The sequence below is a fragment of the Lagopus muta genome, chromosome 7, assembly GCF_023343835.1.
Source record: "Lagopus muta isolate bLagMut1 chromosome 7, bLagMut1 primary, whole genome shotgun sequence".
Classification (NCBI taxonomy): domain Eukaryota; kingdom Metazoa; phylum Chordata; class Aves; order Galliformes; family Phasianidae; genus Lagopus; species Lagopus muta.
The window spans coordinates 38,832,275-38,853,974 of NC_064439.1; the positions used below are offsets into that span (position 1 = coordinate 38,832,275).

Sequence of the window (21,700 nt, forward strand, 5' to 3'; positions counted from 1 at the left end):
CATGAAAACCTTTCTGCCTGATTGCTGCGCATCTTTCAATTTAAAAAAAAAAAAAAGAAGAAAAATAACAATAACAACAAAAACAACATATAATTATATTTATCATCGTGTTTCTGGCCCTCTGCAGGAAAAGAGCGATGTAGGAAGTGACCAGCAATAACTGCTGTAGAAAATGACATTGTAATCTAGCCCTTTTTCCAGGGACGTGATGAATCTGGAGTAGTCCAGTCTCAAACTGAAGGCTGTAACAGAGCCCTGCAGAGGCCTGTGAAAGGCTGTAGCCAGCACAAATGCATTTAATAAAATTAAATGTAGCTATCGGGACTTACAACCAGCAAGCAGGAAATCAGAATATCACACACTGTTGACTCTGGGTCCATCAGCAGTCAATGTATACCACTGAAGGCAGATGTAGTAAAGAAAGATTATTCAGGGGAAGAGACAATGCCAAGTTAGGATATAAATCCTTATACCACACATCTGAGCAGAGAGATTTTTGTTACAGACCATAATAGAAACTTCATGGTGCACACTTTTTGTGAGAGAAAAGCAGCATTTAGAACTACCATAGATCTGTCCTTTGGTTTAATCCTTATTTTGTCACTTTCCAGTGTTTTTTTGCCTGCTTCTTCCCTGGTGTGAACAAGTTTAATCTGCACGAGCAACTACTGGAAGAAGAGCTGACTGCATGCCTTTTTCCTTGTTGCTGAGCAGCTTGTAGAGAGTGCCTCCATTGCTGAAATGGTTCCCTGTCGTTCTTCCCAGTTCCAGACAGCTTGGTGCAGTGTGTCTCCCTCACAGCTAGTGTTGCCTTGCTGTCACCATCTTTTTTATGCCAACATTTCAAAGACTTCCTTCCTGGGTTTTAAGCCAACCTCAGCTGCACCGACCTTGTAAATACAGTCCTGCATCTGCACGTCCTGTGCCTGCAGACCTAGATCAGACACCATCTGCATCTTGTCAGTTCCCTGCTCCTACAGGAAGGATTTGCCTGCTGGTGGCACAGATTCCTCCATACTGGATCAGCAGTGCCTCAGTTGGGGCTCAGTGGCAAGGACTTGGAGATGATCCTTTGCTGTCTCCTTCTCAGTGCAGTCCAAATTGCTTAATGTTTTGTGTTAATGTTTTGACACATTAGACAGGAGAAACCTTCTGTCGTCTGATAACCTTGTCTGATAACAAGTTTATATCATCAGAGCTAAGCCTGTATGACAGCTACTTGTCTTGCTTTGTCTGTTTTGCTTGGGCTTTTTGAGCTCTGATACGTACGTAAGATACTGACTGGATATGCTTTGCATTGTTGATTTCTATAGATTTAGATACAGGCTACCAACTTGGAAAGATTTGAGTTGCAGTCCAACATTTGAGCTCTGGTAGTACCAGAATTGCTTGCAAATCCATTTTTCAGCAACACTGCTTCTATATATATAAATAGAGTAATACATACATGTATACATATGATTTTATTTTTTTTTTCCTGAAATGGTCGAGAAAGGCTTCTCAGTGCATGCTGAAATCACCCTTACAAAATTGCTTTATTTTTGTCCCAAACAGCAATGGTCTCTCTCTCCCATCGCTGAGCCTTACATTCAGAGAGGTTCTGAACAGTAGTTCTGAATCTATGTCTTAAAAGTTCACCATTCCAGACAGATCAAAATCAATTTTTCTGAATTGTTTGGGCAAGCTAAGAACTCCTCTGAATCACCAAACGTATAGTGGCATATCAATGTCCACTTACATTAAAAACAACTCTATTCTTTTTCTACTTGGATAGCTTTGGATGTTTTTTTGTTGCTGTTGTTGTTCAATACTCTTATCTGTTTCCATTTCCTTCAATGCCGTTGGTACTTGAACATCTCACAGGTGAATTGCCTCACAGGGTATTATAATGAGTGGTCTTTGGCCATTTTTTACAATAGAGAAGGTGAGAGCAAGGACAGAAAGATTTACCTGGTCCTTCATAGCAAGTTTGGAGTGCTAAGAATAATAAAAGCAATTGGTGCGTAGCTCTTCCAAATATTTTTTGGGACCAGCAGATCTCAAAGAAATCTAATTTTTAATCCCACATCTTAGTTCAAGCTCATTACCTCCTAAAGTCAGATTGTGTTTGTTTTCATGGGTATTATTTTGTTTTTACATATTATAAATCTGCTCTTCTAGGTAATCGCTTCTAAGGAATTTAGTTCCCTGACATTTTACTTCTGTGTGCTAATTTTTGAGATTGTTGCTGTCTGCATCTTCCATCTGGATACTGCTTTTAATTTGTTGAATACCTGACTCTTGGAATTAAATCTCAGACGAGTTGGATAGAGAGTTGAGCCATGAATGTTAACATTCACACACATCAATCCTTTTTTACAGGCTTTAGCAATTGAGCTCAGCTCTTAGAAGAGTGCTCATCTTCCCTTCAAAGAGGATATCTTTTTGCTCTTGTGGCATTTTAAAGGTCTGTCCCTAATATCTGCCAAAACCAAAATAACAATTTCTTAGATATTTCCTATTTTCTCTTGCTCAGAACTCCAAAGCATCTATCAATTTAAAACAGTTCCTCATCTTCCGTGCTAGCTTTTACAAGTTGCGTCAGTCTTAAAAACAGCCAATTCTCAGCACATTCCTTTGCATTTGAGATCCTGATATATTTCATTCTTTTTGTTTGTTTGTTTGTTGGTGTTTTTTTTTTTTCTGTGTGTTTAAGCTTTTTCACTGTTTGTTGTCTGTTTGGAAATCTCAAAGCTCTACTCCAGACAAGAAGACAGCTTTTAAGATTCCGAGTCTCCTCCTTTGCCAAAATTAGAAACATGTTTCAAACTTTTGTTAGATCCTGGTTTTAATTTCCTGGTTAAAGACTTCCCCCCCCCCCCCTTTTTTTTTTTTCCTCTTTTTGCCGATTTGCTGTAAAATTGTGTGCTTATTCTTATTTTCGTGAGTAGCAAGTTGACAGAGTGCTGAGAATGTCTTTGGGCTGGTGAGCTAACAGACAGGCGAGGCCGGGGAGCAGGCACTTAATGGCATTATAACTGTTTTCCCATGGCTATTGCTGCCTGGTTGAGAGGAGGTTCTGATATGTTCTGTAGTCTTTGTTATGATTATTAGTTTTGTCAGCATATAAAAATAAAAACGGCCAGTTTGGAGTCTCTGTACTATAGACTGTAGGAAAGAGTTTCAACAGCCATATAAAATTCTTTTTCCTTCCTTCTGAGACTCTTTCTGATTGTCAGAATCCAATACTCCTCAAGCAGATTCCTTCAGGTATTCCACATGAGAAGTGTTCAATTTTTTAATACCTGATTTACTTATTTGGAGATATCTGACATTACATGAGATTGTGACTTAGAAGAGCAATACAGTAATATCCCAAAACCCCAACATGAGCTCAATATAGCAACTGTAATACACAATTATCATGCTGAAAGACAATACAAAGCTGATATATATACACCAGTATAATATACAAACCCAATATAACACGTCTCTACACGTTCCTCTGACATGAAGAAGGAGGTTTTGTCCTAATTAGGGAGATCTCAAAACATGAATTGAATAAAAAACAGTCCGGAAATCTTTAGGCTGCCTGCATTGTGAGGCATTATTACTATCTATTTCCCAATAGTTTGGATTCTTCTGCTTAATTTTTTTAAAGAAATACTGTACTTTTTTTCTGTGTACATTCAGGGCTCCCATTTTAGCAAGTACTTCTGAAGGACAAATCTTGTGCTTTACTCAAATCAAGCTCTGAATGTTGTCAGGGGAAAGAGAAAAGCCTGCATAGTGCTGGGAGTTATTTGGAGATTCAGAGTCAAGGACTTTGGGGTAATTGTGCATGACATTTCAGATCTGAAATCAGCCTGCATCAGTGAGGGGGGCAGCTCCCTTGAAACATCTCCAAGGATCAAGGCTCTTTCTGGCTCTATTGAGAGTTTCAGATTTAAATGGGAATTAAATCAGATGTACTGTGTGCCATCAACGTGGGGCTGCCAGCTCGGCTGTGCAGGGACAGGGTGGCCTTGTGTGCACTGGTAGGAAGTTACACCGGGACATAAGGCTGCACGTGGCTAACATGGTATAAAATAACATAACTGCTGATTTATAAGGCATTTTGACTGATGGGAGGCGAAAGCAAAACCACTACAGTTAATTTTCATTTTCTATGGTCTAAAAGGGAGGGGGGAGCGTCAAGATAGAAAATTGCTAATAGACATGGCTAGTACAAACCATACATGTATGAAGCTATGCTAACATGTGAAATACTTATAAAACCATTTCCATCAAGAATGGAGCCATCTTTCAAGCAGCAGCAGACAAAACACAGGGAGCAGTGGACTTTGTGCATCCCATTTTCTGTGCTGTTGTGCCGGAGCCAAGGGTGTCTGATGAAATCTCATAATGAAACAGTTGAATGCTTTGAGCAGTTGAACACAGTTCAGCAAAGCAGAGCTGAACTAATGGACACTGCCTGTTTGCCAGTGAACAGATAATTGTACTCTGCTGTTTAATTGAATTTTCATAATATTAAAATATATGTTTGGTAAAGTCCACCATGAAAAACGTGCTCTGCTTCTGGATCTTGTGTATCAGGAATAAAGATACTGAGTAAGAGAGAAGAGTGTCTGGCAGATACACAGATAATTCTTGAGGTTAAATTGTTATAAAAATAATGAAATTTCCACATATTGTGCAATTTAGATTATTTTAGCCAGGAGGGTTTTTGTTGCTGGTACTGTTATTGGTAGTGATCTGTTCATAGTTGGAGTTAAGTCACGTTATTGGGCCACAAAAAGTTCATTTGTTTTTGCAAAACAACCTTGCAGCTGCATCAGTCATATGCAGTTAGTTTGCATTTCTTGGATATGAGCCATTCTAACTGGTAAAGAACATAGTACTGGAAAATGGGAGGGTTTTTTTTCTGTTTTGTTTTTCTGCTGTTTCGAGTCTAAGAATCCTTCTGATTCATGTTCTTTCTCACAAGGCTATCATTTCAAAGGCTCGGCATGCAAGTTATGTCATCCTAACCTCCTCTGTTCTTCTTTACTTGCTTCATGAGCAATTTTCACATGGAGGAAAGGCTGAATATTCTCAGGAACATTCCTACTCTTTGCAAATAATAATTTTCTGATTTTCTGAGGCACCGAGGGCAAGGTTAATAATTTCTGTTTGTTGCTTCATTCACAGTCACTTTCCATTGGGCATTACAACCTCACTCTTATTTATAATTCTGGGATTTGATCTCAAGCTGGACAATCAGCAAATTAATACTTTTTCTATATATGCTGTATGGGCTGCAGTGGGGAGTTAAGCACATGCAACTCCCTCACAGCTCTTGGTGATGAAAGCTGCAGAAGCTACACAGAGAATCTGTTGCTTGGTTTTTATATGTCCTTTTGATTTGGATGCCCAAATTTAAATACCTGGAAGGTATTTTTCGAAGACAAAGTTTCACTGATCTAAAAAAAACATAGATTGGGAACTAGAAAAGCAAATAGAAGCTTTAGAGGGATAGCAGTATGAAGTAGGATATGGTTCTCACCATTTTCTAACTCTTTTCTTTGGTAAAGTACCTGAAAGAAAGGTAATTAAATTTCACTGCTATTTCTGTCACTATCAGGTGAAGGTGAAAAGCATAGTCCATAATATTTTGGACCATAGGTCACCTGCCAGCCTCCAGAAGCTTTGGAGGACTATCATCCCACCATCATTTTACTTAGAAACGCTGTCTTCTGAGTTTGCTGTGAAGACTTTGTACTCTGGCCTCATTGTCCGCAAGAGGTTTTACCATAGTTTGGACATGAGGTTTTCTGCTGTCTCTAAGGTATCTGTGAAATGTCTGGAATAATGCAGTAGTTGTTCATAGAGTCCTGATTCAGATGCCATAAGCACATATTCTGTAATAAAACCTTGTCCTTGCATGGAAGTAACTCATCCCCCAAGTCAATTTTAAGGTTCCTTGTTCAATTTAAATATTTCATTACATTAATTTTTCAAAACAACAAAACAAACATTCATCAAGTGAAACTAAGCATGTCACCCTTGAATCTGTACATCTGTTACTCTCCTGCTGTTTTCCTGCATAATTCATTTTAATACGTTTAAAAATGTACCTCTCATTAAAATTCCTTACACATGTTTACATATAAAGTTTGCATTATGAAGGAGAAAAGGTGGTCCTCTCTCCTCTTCCGCCTTTTTTACTCACTTAACATAAATGTATACAAACAATGTAGTCTATGAATCAGTTCTATTATCAGCCAAGAGAACATCTATCACTTGTTCAGATGCCATAAAGGAGTTCTCATAGGTTGGCTACAGCATTGGAGAGGGCTCGAGTCAGGTGGTAGCTGGAATTGGTGACATTTTAAAGCTGGTGACAGCATATTTCAGCGATACTAATGACATTTGTTCTCTGAAATCCTTCACTGGTATTTAGGATTATGTGTGATTTCTGGTAATAGCAATAGTAGAGGGTAATAAGGTTATTAAAACCACTCATGAAGTGTTAGCATAACTTTTGATGAATCGTAAGAAAAGTTTGTAACCGCAGAAGAAAACTCAAAATGCTTTGACAGGAAAAGGAGGCTCATATTTGTAAAAAAAGAAAAAAGAAAAAGAAAGAAAATGATAATAATGATAATTTAAGGAAGTTTATTTCAAGAATTATTCTTTAGGAATACATCACATTTTATATAAAGGGATATATGGTTGTGTTTACCTGGTTTCCTTGGACTTTCACATTCAGTTTTTGATGTATATCACTTACAAACTTCTTGGGGAGTATATGATATATTAAATTAAAACATGAAGAGTACATAGTGATTTTCTCCTTGACTATCCTTTTTCGTCAGTAACAACGGGAGTTGCAATATGCTTCCTTAAAAGTTTTTTGAAAGTTTACATGGGAAACTCCTTCTTGCTTCCTAGATACAATCAGTCCCTAAGGAAGAGATTAAAGGCCAATATATGAGCCCTTTAAAAAGATTAGGTTAGGTTTTTTGAGTCACTTTGACTTCCTTGAAATTGAGTAACAAAAAATGCAGCTGTGAAGGGAAAACTGAGAGAGTTCCCTTCTGAGCAAAAGTTATTTCATTTTATTCAGATTACCTACTTTCAAATAGGCAAAGTAGGTTTGAATTCAGTATTATACAGCATTATCAAATGTAGATTAAGAACTATGGGGAATCAGGGGCTGAGGGGCTGGCTTGTGCTGGGAGTTCCTCTTCTCACACTGAAGTGAGAATTTGGTCTCTTCTGCAGTTGGTAAGCACAATTTTCAGGCATAGACTGTTGTGGGATGAATTAATCAATGTTCAGTGTTGAGAACAAAAGAGGTTCACATTGATGCTCAGTCTGCTGCCTGTGCTAGCCCTGTTACAAGTACGTGTTACTGGTCCTTACAGTAATGCAGTTGTATTATATGTCCTTTTTATCTAGCATAATCCAAACTTTCTTGAAAATATAAGAAATATTATACAATAAAAGAACAGAAAGGGCAGAACTTCGAAGCTGACTGCAACAATTTGTCTTCAAAAGGTCTTAACAGTAGGAATGCCTTTGATATGAATTTCCTTGTCTGTGCTATTCCTTTGCAGTCACATGTGCAGCAGGGTTTTGCATGAGAGGTGAGAGCAACACCATTTATTTCAAAACATTTCAGCTACTGGAAGAAATTGGGAGAAAAAAAAAAAAAAAAAAAAAAAAAAGAGGAATTGGGTTAATAGGCTGATTTTTCCCAAATAGAACCATGTAATTTAGTATATATTCCAGTAAGATGAATGAGTGAGAATCCTACAGTGTATCTTAGGAGACTCAGAATGACAAGACAAACAATGTTTTCTTATAGGCCTTTTATTTCACAAATGTCTATGCTCTGCTTTCTTGAACTTTCCTTTTATGTACTGAATAGAGTCATAGAATCACAGAATGGCTTGGGTTGGAAGTGATCCTAACAATCATCTGCTTCCAACTCCCCTGCCTTGAGCAGGGTTGTTGCCCACTAGATCAGGCTACCCAGAGTCCCAACCAACCTGGCCTTGAACACCTCCAGAGATAGGGCATCCACAGCTTTTTCTGGGCACTCTGTGCTACTGTCTTGCCACTTAGTAGTAAAATATTTCCTTCTTACATCTAATCTAAATCTCCTCTCTTTTAGTTTAAAGCCATTCCCCCCTCTCCTATCACTATCAGACCATGAAAAAGTCTTTCTCCCTTCTGTTTATAAGCTCCTTTTACGTCTTGGAAGGCTGTAATGAGGTCTCCCCGGAACCTTCCCTCCTCCAGATTGAACAAGCCCAGCTGCCTTAACCTTTCTTCACAGGAGAGGTGCTCCAGCACTCTGAAGATCTTCATGGCCCTCCTCTGGACCTGCTCCAACAGTTCTGTGTCCTTTTTCTGCCTGAGGTCCCAGGCTTGCACACACTACTCCAGATGGGCCTGATGAGGGCAGAGTGGAGAGGGACATTCTCCTCCTCTCTCTGCTGGCTACTTGCACTTCTCTTCCAGTGGGAGGGATTTTTCTGCCCAAAACCTTGTCTAGAGATTCAAGTACATGACAGGCATGGGAAGCCTGATGTGAAGAATGAGACAAAGAACTTGTTGAGTACCTCAGCCTTCCCCATGTCTGTTGTAGGCAATTCTTCCTTTTAATTTATCAGAGGAGCTACACTCTCCTTGATCTGACTCTTCTGACCAACGTACCCATTAGAATCCCTTCTTGTTATTTTTCACATTTCTCGCACAGTTCAGTTTTATCTGTGCCTTGGCTTTCCTGATCCTACCTCTGCATGTCCAGAAAATATCCCTATATTCTCCCAAGACCACCCATCCCTGCTTCCACTACCTATACTTGTTCCTCTTTTCCCTCAGTTTGTCCTTATTCAGCCATGCTTGTTTCCTGCCTCCTCTACCTGATTTCTTATTCTGATGGATGGAGAGCTCTCATGCTCTCAGAAAGGTATCCTTAAAGAGCTTTCAGCTCTGCTTTACTCCTTTGTCTTTAGAGATAGTTTCCAAGGGGAATCTCATTCAATAATTCCTTAAACATCCAAAAGTTAGCTCTCTTAAAGTTCAGAGTCATGACTATGCTTTTTGCTAGGCCCATATTCATTGCGATTAAAAACTCAGTCAGAGCATGATCACTACAGGCCAGACTTCCTCCAATCTTAACCTCTTTAATGAGATTCTTTGCCATTGGTGAGCTCTAGGTCCAGTAGTGCTTCTCCTGTGGTTGTTTTGTCTAAGACCTGGTCCAAAAAGTTATGCTCAATGCACTGCAGGAGTCTCCTAGATTTCTTCCCAGCAGACATCTGGGTGGTTGAAACCCCCATCAGAATGAGAGCCTGCAAGCATGACATTTATTGTACCTGAAGAAAGCAAGCCTCATCTAGAGGCTCCCTCTGATCAGTCAGCCTGTAGTAGACACTGACCACTAGATGTCCTTTACATGTCTGGTCCCTGATTTTTACCCACAAGCTCTTGATCTAATCATGATTATTTCTCAGAGGCAGCTCTTTGCAATCTATGAATTTCTTAACATAGTAGGCAACTCTCCCCCCCTTCTTTCCTTGCCTATCTCTTCTGAAAACTGGTAACCCTCAATCATTGTGCTCCAGCTACAGAGCATTGTCTGGAGCAGACTGGGCATTGGTCTTATCAGGTGGTATTCGATTTGCTACAAGAAGGACCAACTTTTGTCTGCCTGCTGTGCTCCCATTTGCTGTTCATTTTGGGCTTCCATGGCACTGCTGAAAATGAAACTGCAAAAGCTAACCAAGTTCTTCCTTTCTATTTATTTAGGCTAGAAAAATATTAAAAAAAAAATGGTTCTTATCCTGTAGTACTTACTAAACACCTAATTAGTCAATGAGCTTAATGTTTTCAAGCTTTATACTCTCTCAGTGGTCATTCCTCACTTCCATTTGTTCTGTTGCACAACCTTTATTTAATTTCATCTTAAATTATCTAATGCTTTAATCTCTTGATATCCGAGACTGAATTTCTCTATGGTTTGGAAAGCTCCCAAAAAAATGAGGCCAGGAAACATCAAGTGCTACTGCAGCACAAGTAATGGTTGATTAGGCTAAGGTCAGGGCAGTGGCTTACTCCTGATCAAGAGAGAATTTCATGTTCCCTTGTATTAAACTTCAATGATGTGTAGCATGCTTGAATCAATAAATAGCATTTTGCTGTCCATGCCCATTGGAAATAATACATGGTGCTGCAAGTATTGATCAAAGAGCTCTACTCTGTTAATCCCTTTGCTTGTAGCAATGTTAAAATATTTACAGATTCTCCTTAGCATCCCAAAATGTATTTCTGCCCAGAAAAAAATCCTTGGCCTGTCTGCTTTGTACAGATTTTACAAGTATTTTCTTCTTTTTTCCTTCTCTTTTTGATCACATATATGACATAAAGCATTATACTGTGGTTATACTGACCACTTTTAATGCTTTATTGCATTAACATGTTGAGAATGTATGCACTGATTGGAATGATGTAGTAATTGTGTATTAAGCAGCAGAATGCCTCAGAGGTAAAATCCATCAGTGCCTCATCTGCAAGTGGTTGACTTACAGTAAGGACAAAGAGAGGCTAACACCGTGCAGCATGCTGCTGTATTGTGAGAAGGCAGGCAACAAGAGGAAATATTCATATAATGCTTATTTACCCAAATATTCATGAAATTATCTAAAAATTAACACTAAAAATAAGTTATTTTCCCTTTGGAATTTCCCTGCTAATTTTCTTCATCTGTATTCTCATCAAGAAGTCCCTGAGTGGTTTGTAGCAGAAGATGCAATGAATCCTGTAGGCTCTCTGTCCCCTGTGCTTGTTCAGTGACCTCATGTAAATGTAATCATTTATCTTCAATTTTTTATACTAATGTATTGAAGGCAGACTTGATATTGTCAGACGTGCAATGGAATACGCTCCAGGAAACCTTCCTTCCAGTGGTGAGGTGACAAATGAAAAAGAAAATAAAAATGGATTTTGCAATTTAGAGCATAGTGTGCTCAGGGAAGAATGCATAGCCAGCTATAATGTGATATGATTCATTTCTATACATGCAGGCTGAGAATGTTACTCAAAGAATGTTACTCAAAAGCTTTATGGGAGATCTACAGGATATTTAAAGTAACATGAAGACTTTTCTACATAATGGTGCTTTCTTAATCTATCACAAGCTTGAAAAAAGGTTTAAATATCATGTTTGCCCTACTATCTTTCAGTAAGACGTCACATTATGCCTCATTCCATTACCTGTTTAATCATCCTTTAGACTTGATTATATGTTTAAAGAAAAAGGTTGATGTATAAGAACTGTTGAGTCACGGCCTGAACCACTGATTGATCACCTGAGGAAAGGACTGAGTCAGCCATGGGAGCACAGGTGAAGGCAATTCATCTGCGTGACCTCACAGACTCATTTAAGGGCTGACTGCCATGGGAAAGGATCTCTTTCTGGAAATCTCTCCTCTGTGGAATCTTTCTTGTGAACCTAGGTCTTTGGATAAAGGTGAGCTTTCCTTCCCCAATTCTTTTCCCATTGTTGCTGCAGTAATCTTTCCAGCTGTAACACCAACTTTAGCAGTTGGCAAAGAGAGTAAAAATGTAAACATACTTCTTTTACTGAATCCCTGAAGATCTTGTTCTTACCATGTAAAGAAATTACATCTTAAGTATATACAAAGCAGGTGCAAAATAAGATAGTGCTTCTAGGTAAAAATATTCCAAGACTTTAAATGATTTCCTCTGCCTGTAGGTATTTTGTGATCAATAGCAAGGGAATTTTAATGAGTTGGTCTGCTACTGATTCCCCATGAAGATTTGGGGCATGGTTTTTTTCAGCATTCAAGTTTCGTCTGGGCCCAAACATAAATATGGAATATCTCTGATCTGTAAAATGTTCAGTCCTAAATATCAGCATCCATGTTAGAAGAAATTGAACAGTTTTTAAAAACGGAGGTCATTTTATAGGGTGGAAGCTATATGAGAATCCAACCTTTGCTGGGGTGGGGCTTGGGAGAGTTCTGTAGCTGATGGTACCACAGCATGCTAAACAGGGACTTCCTTTCTTGCTGCTGATTCAAATTTGTTTGTGTTTAGGATAGGTTGCAGGGATGTTCTCTCCTGTCTGTCAAAGCTTTTCAAATGCTAAGATGTCTTGCTTTAGTCATCAGCATTTGGAGGAGTGTTTTCCAAGTACCAACTGTTTTAGCTTCTTGAGTTCATTAATAAGAGGAAAATATCACATTTTCCCCAGTAAGGGACTGAGGCATAAATGCATTGAAGTGATGGATGGGGCGTTTGTTGCTTCTGTGCACGAGTTGGTTTGGCCTTCCTGCTCTCTTTGTGAAATGCCTGGAGAACTGAAGCCCCTATGTTTCTGCAGGCTGAATTGCAAACAGTTTCTGCATCAGGTAATCCCAACATGAAGTTTGTATCTCAGTGCTATAAGAACTGACTTTGGTTTAAGTGACTAGAATCTGTGCTTTTTGGAACATTTCTGTTAAATAGGTATTTTGCTGATTTTCTCTGGAGTGTTTTTATTTGTGGCAGACAGCTATGTCTGGTTATATGAATTATTGTTTTGTATTAAACTTTTGAGCTGATTTTTTTCCATCATGTGTATGTAAATAAATTCCACCACTAATCTTGGGAAGCAAACTCCCAAGGTTTGCCTAGCAGTTTTGACCAGATGTATCCTCAGGTGCGTTGAATGAATCATTAAGAATAACGACTCCACAGACTCAATGCAGGACTGGGAATTCACATTTAGGGAAGATACATCCACTTTTCGAATCCTCCGTGAGCGCTCCTGGGTATACATCAGCCCAGGCGGTCATCACTGACTGACAAAAGCTCTCTCTCCTCCATATACAACAATGCATTTTTGTATGTAGATAATTGGAAAAGGATTTGAAGCTTGAAAAACTTTCTGAGATGTTTCCATTTCCAATGGAATTGATTAACAGTATGTGGAAGCATGCTGCAGAGCATGGAGAACAAGGGCGTTTCTTTTTTCTCAGTTTGGGAATACTTGCTTGATCAGAACTGTGTGATGAATAGCTGTCTTTTGTAGGTGGCTGTTCAGTAGAGTGTATTTGCTGCAGTTGCTGTCATTCACAGCAAAAAGCTCTTTTGTACCTTGTAAGCCCATGTGGCCTGACAGAGGTAGTTTTGTGTCAGTGCTGAGTGATTGCATGCTTTCTGGGTCATTCATGTTAACATTTTGATTACAGTGGTGAGTTAGAGGATGAGCTGCGGGGACTGATGCTACACTGGAATTTAGTAACTTAGATAAAGTAAAAACGTTTATCTAACCACTAAGTTTAGAGACAAAGGGAATCACTTAAAGAGATACTCCATAAAGAAACTGTTCTGGAGTTGTTTTTAGCTGATGTCTTTCAGAGTTTGCTGTGTGTTATTGAAGATATGATCTAGAGAAGTCTGCATGAAATACTAAGATTCAGTGAAATGTACAAAGTTCAGTGAAATAAGGTATAGATTCTTCTGTGTGCTCAGTTTCCTCTATCATTATGCCATGGATTGGGGAAAATATACATGATCTTGGAGAGCTAGCAAATGAAAACTTGTGTAGAAGAGCAAGGGACATAATCCTGCATGGATGAAAGCACTTTGCATTATAACCAGCTCTGTTCTGCCACTTCCCCACCACCAGCAGACAAAAGACAAGAGTCACTGAGTTGGTATTAAGCCTAAATGTTATGTCTTCATTCTTTTCTGCCAAGAGTACTTCAGATTAAGTAAACGTCTGTACATTAGGCATGAGAATCCTACTTCATTTGGAATTTTTTCACCCCAGTGCATCTATATGCTGACTGTGGATCTGTGTAGGAAGTCAACTGTTCTAACTCTTCTCTGGACAATGTAAAGAGCTGTATGATATGGCTCTAAATGCAATTATTAACTTGGTGTTCCTTCAGAAAGCAATGACAAATAAAACTGCAGGCTTTCAGTAGAACGCAGTGCAAACTCGCCGTCCTTGAACTTGATTTTTAAGACTCTTATCTACCCTGGGGATCTCTGTTGCTCATTCCCTGCCCCTTCTATGCATAGAAGTTTCATTGATCTCAACAGGATTTCTGTGTGCTTGGTACCATCAGCATATTCAGCAGAGACCTGTGGTGCTGCTACAAGATGCACACTGCCTATCGGAGAGAAAATACTCATCCAAAAATTTCTCACCAAGAGAGTGTAGTTAGCTTCTTGCATGGAGAGTGACACTGAGCTGAATTTATGTAAAGAGAAATTTTGTTTCATAACATTTTCAAGCTTCATTCATCTATGCCTGTGTGAATTGTCCAGGTCCCCCTCTGCTTCCTTCAAGTTCTCAATATTTGCTGAGATGGGTATCTTTGGCTATGGCTCATGTGTGTATGTAGTGCAGTGTGCTGCAAACTATGTGGAGGAGTAAGGGACATTCTGATAGTGCTTTGGTATTTATGGGAAACATTTATTTTCTGGGGGCACTGTATTCCGAAGGCAATACTGGGTACAGGATTGACTTGCAGCTGCTATATGTTCACTCTTGAATTGTCCCCATACTGCCATGGAGGAGCTTTTAAGATTAGCTTTTCACAGTGCAAGTAGGGAGTTATCATTATAAACACTAAAAACTAAGAATAGTTCTGTTTAGCCTGTAAACTGGAGAAGAATAAATAGCTCTGTTATTATCTCAGCCAACTAATCCCTGTCATACTCTGCACTGACTAAAGTGATCTGTTCATTTTGCCTTCAGGAGGGTTGGAGTTAAGGAAGAAGCCGTTCTCTTTCCATTGTCCTTGTCCATGTACACAAAACTTTTAATGGTCAGAGGAACTGTTAGGGATCTCTTCCTTGTTTTGGTGTTATTCTTCCAGTCTGATCTTATACAGACTTCAACTCTCATTAGGCTCTTTTTTAATTTAAATTGTTTTTATCTCATGTTGCTAACAAATCAATCAGAGGAGCCATCCCTATGAATGCAGAACATCTATGGAGGCCAACATTGATTTCTCTGCAGCTGCTTCTTATTATAAAGTTCCCTAGTGTGAGGAAGACACTAAATAGAAGCTAATAGACATTACATCTCACATGCATTTTCACATTCTAATAAATATAGTTTGGGAATTTTTTTCCCCTCTAACAAAAATTCAGCTATTGTTGTTTGGAAAAAGTTAAAAATATATTTCTGCTATTTTTTTTCCTTAGAAACTTGCACAGGTATTGTGAGTCATTATTCACCCTGATCAACAAATTATGTTGCAATGACTTTTTGCATGGTAGAAATATTTATATTTCCTGCTGTGTTAATTGGTGTTAGTAGTGAAGTTTGGAAGAACAGTGTTTCTCAGCTACCAAGTAGTTACTTGCTAGATGGTCTGATTAGTGAAGAGAGTGAAAGCCTGCCAAATTATTTTAATAGGATTTTTAGCTTTTTCAGAGGGGGAAAAAAAAAAACGCAGAAACAAAAATAGACTACTTAGAAACCTGCCACTTTTCTGTATTAACACTTTGCTTACTGTTCTGCATAGATGTGTAAACTACCATTAAATCAATGGTCATCCTGGTCAAAGGCAGCTGCGTGAAAATAAAGAAACCCAATATAACGGAATTGGGCAGTATCCCCTGTTGACAGGGGAAGTGGTCCAATCCTCTTATGTCATCGTAAAAAGGAGTCTCAAATCGAACCTCTAAAAAAGCGAGTCCCATTCCACTGTGTTTCTGCTGCTTTTCCCAGGAGCATTCCTTGTTTGGGTGCTCTGTGTATGGTGTTTGTTACCAGTAGTTGTTTGGCTGAGCATCTCCTTTCGCTCCAGTAGCTACACTTTCCCTCTCTTCTGCTGGCTGTTTGCCAGGGTTCCCCATTATTGCAGTCCCAATGAGCACTGCTAGTTCAAACTTTATGGAAATAGGGTAAATGCACCAGTCATCCATGGAGGAGGGCAGTTTGCTCAAAACCTTTGCCCATGGCAGCTGAAATTCTTGTGGCAGCTTCTTCCCTGGCATCTGTTTCAATTCAAAAAGAGGTCAGACTAGGCTTCTGAATGCATCAGAAGCATCGGACAAGCTTTCAAACAAGCTCTTGTGCTGAATGTAAATAGTTACCTTTGTTAGACACAAGGATCAAGCCTGCTGGATCTAAAAATCTGTTTGGAAGTTTTAGGTGTGTGGTTTTTTTTTGTTGTTGTGTTTTTTTTTTTTTTTTTTTTTTTTCAACCCCACCTTAACACTACCGTGTGGCTAATTCTCTAAATGTACTGCATGTAATCTGTGGCCTTTTGCTTTTAATCCTCATGCGTGTTGGTTTACCATGATTAAGTTAACCTAACCATTCTTCAGACCTTGACAGCCTTGGAATTTAAACATAAATTGCTTCTCGGAGAAACAGTCAAATACTGAAAGTACATTAATATATATTATTCTGAAAACTCTTGGTGGAAAAAAAAATGAAAGCTTCAGTGATGCTTCTTTCACTGCTGCCAGAGACATTTAAATCCATTTTGATTTCAAACTGAGTTTCTTTCCAAATTCTGGGCGAGGCCAGCAGTCATCTGTTTCTCAGCATTTTCACTGGAAGTAACTGCTGTGCCGGACTGATGTGAAAGTATAAGAAGTGAATGACCGAGAGAAGCAAGGGATTGACTATTCTGAAGTAGATAGGAACAGAGTTTGGGATGTGGATCAGATATGAATGTCTTCTGTAGATTGAGGAAAATGCAACAATGACACTTTCTATTATTTTTTCACCTATTCATAGAATTGTAGAATGGCCTGGGTTGAAGATCCACAATGATCATCTAGTTTCAAGCCCCCTGCTATATGCGCCTATATTACTCATATGGTGAGGATTGTTGACACAGTACTAAAGAGTAAAAAAGACAGATAATGGCACCTTGATTAAAATCTTTTTTTTTATTATTTTTCAAATAGGTCCTGTTCACTGTTTTGCACAGAAAAAGAGGCTGAAATGAATCTTTCACCCTCAGCTCTCACTCGCATTCATCCATCACTATGTCAGAAATAAGAGCTGTTAAACTAAGGGATAAATTAATCTAACAGTAGCACAACCCAAACAAAGAGAATGTCCTTGTGTGTAAGCAGCTTCAGATACTATGGGAAGCTCCTACATACACAGGCTCTCGTCCACACAGAGATGCCCATGCGTATGTGCAGGTTTTTATATGTTCATGCATATTTTTAATATGAGATCAAATTTTGATTTCCTTTTGGATTTGGAAAATGATTTCTGTTTACAGTATGACCACTTAACATGGTAACAGCAGAGTAATGTACCCTTAGTGTTTGTCTGAAATAATGACATCAACTACAACCATATCATCGGCAAGCAGCCAACGATCTCTGTTTTTCTTAATCAGTATCACTAAATTCCATATGGAAAGTGCTATTTCCTGCTTTCATACCTGATGTATGTTTTAACTGTCTTTTTCTACCTGTTTTTAACATGTTCAGCATATTAAGTACATTGCTGACAGCCAGACAGATGAGAAAATAATAAATCTCACTCTGTTTTGGTGAGCAGCTCTGTAAGTAATAATTTTAATCTTCAGGTTCAAGAGACTGAATTTGGTCACCAGGCTGAATGTAGAAGCCTGCATCCCACTACATCACCTGATCTCCTCTTGCAGTTAATAGAAGGAAGCACCAAGTGGTGTTTTATCTTGTCATGGAGCAGATGTCTAAAGCTGATGTATGTCTCAAGCCATAAGTCTGCACTTTTATTTCTCAGTTGTGTGTAGAGAAATCTCAGGAGGATAAGCACACATCTAGAGGCCTGTACTACATGTGTCTGTTTTAAGGTAAACAAGTCCCAAACAAAAGTAGGAGCTCAGTAAAAAGAAGGTGGTCCTGTTTAGTAAACATGGAGTTTGTGTTGAAGGGCATCTTCCTTCTTGTTGTGATTTCAGCTGCTTCTTGTGTGCTTTATCCCTTTTGTTGCATTTTCACTGCCTCTAGTGAGAGGGCACCTACACTAAGTGGGGTTTTAACACAGCAAGTTTCTGTATAAACCTTATAGGAAACAGGGTATAATTAGGTGCAAAATATGATGAGATACTATCTGTTCTGAGATCAGAGGCCCAGCTGCCATTTAATTTCAGCAGTTATCTGTTGTGAAACATGCTTAGTCTGTTTTATTTAGGCAGATTTAGGAAGAAGTAGGTGGTCGTCATCTCCATAGCACTGAGCATTGCTTAGAGAAATCAGCCTGTGAGGCCTCCCTCAGGCACTCTGCAGAAAAGGAGCCCATTGATTTAACCTACAACAAATATTGGACTGGTGTTCAAAGAGCGTTTCTCTTCAACAGAAAAATGATTGACTGCACAGTGCAAAGAGAACAGCAGCATTACTTTTTGCCAGGTCTCTTAAAAAATGGTTTGGAAAGGTGCGAACCTGCCATGAGAGAGAAAAGTAACTAGTTCACTGTTAAGGTTAAATACTGAGTACAGTAGAATACAAGAAATTACTTGAACTGGGCGTGGAACATCACAATGTTTTATTATGGACTTAGCTGTATTGACTATCTCATACAGTTCATTTTGGCAGAGAGATGAGACTCCTCCATCCTCCCTCAGAAAGCCAATGTGCAGATGAGCATGCTAAGCATAGTCTACTATCACAAGTTGTAATAAAATATGCGATAACACAGCATGCTTGGCTTGAGGTTGGTAGTTTTTCAGCAATAAACATTATTTACTTTGTACAGTGAACACAATAACCTTGGACTGAGTTGTAATGTAATGCTGTGGTAATAGTGATTGATTCACCGGATGTCATACTGTAGGTAGTGCCTGTTACTATTATCGAATCAATAAATACTAGTATGGAACACTGAGAGAAAGTGGAATAAACAGTAAAGAGCAACCAGGGTTATAGCATATATGCAAGTTTCCTCTTTTTAAATGACAACAGTGATGACAGCAACAAAAACTGCAAAAGGTGAGGTAGCATATTAGTTTTTAATCTACATTTTTAAATAAACTGATTTTTGAAGTATTTGCAGATAAAACAAAACACAGACTGTGTGGGCTTAAGGAAATGTGAATTTAACACAGCTCACAGTTTTGCTCATAGCATGCGTTGGGAAATAAACACCTAGGTAGAGTTTCTTTGTCTTAATATATTCACAAAATTAGCAATCTTGCTGCAACGTGGTAAGATGTGTCAATTTAGAAGAGTTAACAAAAAGCGAGCAAGAAATGTTTATATGAAGTATGTGTTATTTTCATTTATTTGCAAATGTGCTGTTCAAGGCTGTTTGCATTTCTCATTATGTTGTCTTCTCAATAGGTATTATCTTAGAGTTAATTTCCAGAGCAGCATTGCATACACTACCACTGCTTTTTCTAGTCATAATTACATAATACCAAAAAGCTTGGAAGGTGATTTCATATATGATTCATACCATACAGATGACTAACAATTAGTAATTGACTTTTGAGTCATTCTGAATGCTTGTGGTGTTATGGTAAATGGACATGGAAACGAAGTCCTTGAACGTGTACATATTACTTTGTTTTGCTGTTTTGAAAGAAACCCACTGAATGGCAGGCATTTTTTCTTTGAGCTTAATGTTAGAATTACAACATTCTGAAAACATAGAAACACCGTTCCGTTTTGTAACTTAAGAATTTTGTTTCATAAGATGGGTTAAAACATAATTTCAGTGTTTTCATATACAAAAAACTCTCTAAAGCACAATATATGACAGAAGTAGAAATGAAATGTTTTAATGAAAGCATAGGGAATAGCTAGAAGAGGGGACTTAGATTAAAATGCTGAGAACAAGGACTTGCAAGGAAGACGTCAACTACAGCAACGCTGAAGTTTAGTTGCTTTTATCTAATTTCTTTTTGTCACTAATAGCAGGAGAAGTTAGAGACAAGACAGGTATCTCAAGACAAGGGCACCTGTTCCAGAACTCAGAAGAAGTTGACAAGTTGTAAAAGAAGAGCTGAATTTTTCTCATTTAAAACTGAGAAGGAAACTTTTAAACTTTTAAGTGGAAATGATATTAAAAAAACTGAGAACAATGACAGAGAAATTTAAAGCAAAAAAATAAGCAACAGCAAATAATGCAGAATTTGGAAGGAGACAAAAGTACCATGTTTTATGTTAGTAATAAGTATTTCTCTTTTCTAAAGTGATATGGTTTTCATAGTGTTGTTTTCCTCAAGGAGCCACAAATATTTCCTGCATTATGACTATCCAGTGAAACCTCAGATATTTCAAACTGAACATCAGTTTGAACTAGCATTCATATGAGGTGTAACGTTTTTCTTGATCCATCTCTAACTTAAAATATATAATCTTTTTATTTTTTTTTTTCCTGTGTTGTTTGTATCTGGAATACATATAGGCATCTCTGAGTCACCATCACAGTTTTCCTGGTCCACATTTGAAACTTCTGGGAATAACACTGCCAGAAATTGACATGAGTTGTATTATTTCTGTGCAAATAATGCTGCCATATATTGTCTGCTGTTTCTGTTGTCTCTTGTTTCATACTTCAGTAGTAAACACTTTGTTTTGTTCTAGGGAACCTAAGACAAATTACTCCCTTGCATTACAGTAATTCAAAGCTGTTATAATGGTGAGGGTGATGATAGGGTGTTTGGCCTTTTGTGCCATTTATGCCTTAACTTGTTGCTGTTTGTTTCGCTTTGCATTTTTCTGTAAGTGAAATCATAAGGTTACTGAAATATGAAACTGTTTTAGTCAAGATTTTTACTTCTGATTTATTGAGTGCTGCTAGACTTAATTCAGCCAATTAAGAAGTGGAAAAGAATAATGAAAACCAAGATGTCACCAAATATGGAGTCATTCAGTGGAATAGGAAAGACTGGATTGATAGTAAATTGTATCGGAAGAATGTTGCCAAGAGAGCTGTCTTGAAATGTTAAAGCACAGGGCTGTATGTATAAAGGACCATTTTGTTAGGTTGCTGTGTCATATAGTACTGAAGTGCCCAGAATCTTCAGGTACCCATTTCAGGCAAACTGGGGGATTGAGTCTAGGGAGAATTTTGAGCTGAATACTTGAAGCCTATTGAGTGCCTATTTCAGAGACTGTGTGCTTTGGAAATTAGATTGGACTAGGACATTTGCCAGTACTATATTCTTGATTCCTTGCTTACTTCTAGTTCTGTGTTTACATCCTCACTAAACAATGAGGAAGAAATTGAAATGACAACTAGTTGATATCAGGAATAGTGAAACTGATGTTCATGTGAACTTGCACTTTGCTATTCCTGTTACAGTTTGTATTTTAAAGCAGATGCCATTATGCAAATTCATTATTCTAACAGTGACTTTGACCAAGTAAAGAAAACAAAGTCAGAACAATGCTTGGTGGATTTGCATAATTGCATGTCTGAAAGATATAAGTGGTATTAACTGTTGTTAAATTACTTTGTGATATGATTTTTTTTTTTTTAAAACTCAAACTAAAGTTGCTGCAGTTACTAATTGAAGGGAATTAACTAGGCATGACTATTAAGAACAAACACAAACCAATATCAATGTGGTCTTAAAACTGAAATATGATTTCTCTTGTTTAGCTTTTCTAGCTTATTATTTGTCAGCCTTGCCTTGTTTGGTCCCTGAGGACAAAGCTTGCATGTACATACTGCTCTCCAGAAAAGCATTGCAAACTCTGATTTTGAAGATCTAATGGGATTTCACTTTCAGAA

The 21,700-nt window shown here is 38.2% G+C and overlaps 1 protein-coding gene across 1 annotated transcript in view; it reads left to right on the forward strand.

The window, feature by feature from the left end:
• The window catches only part of RBMS3 (RNA binding motif single stranded interacting protein 3), a 687,926-nt gene that overhangs the window by 567,565 nt on the left and 98,661 nt on the right, over nt 1–21,700 (forward strand).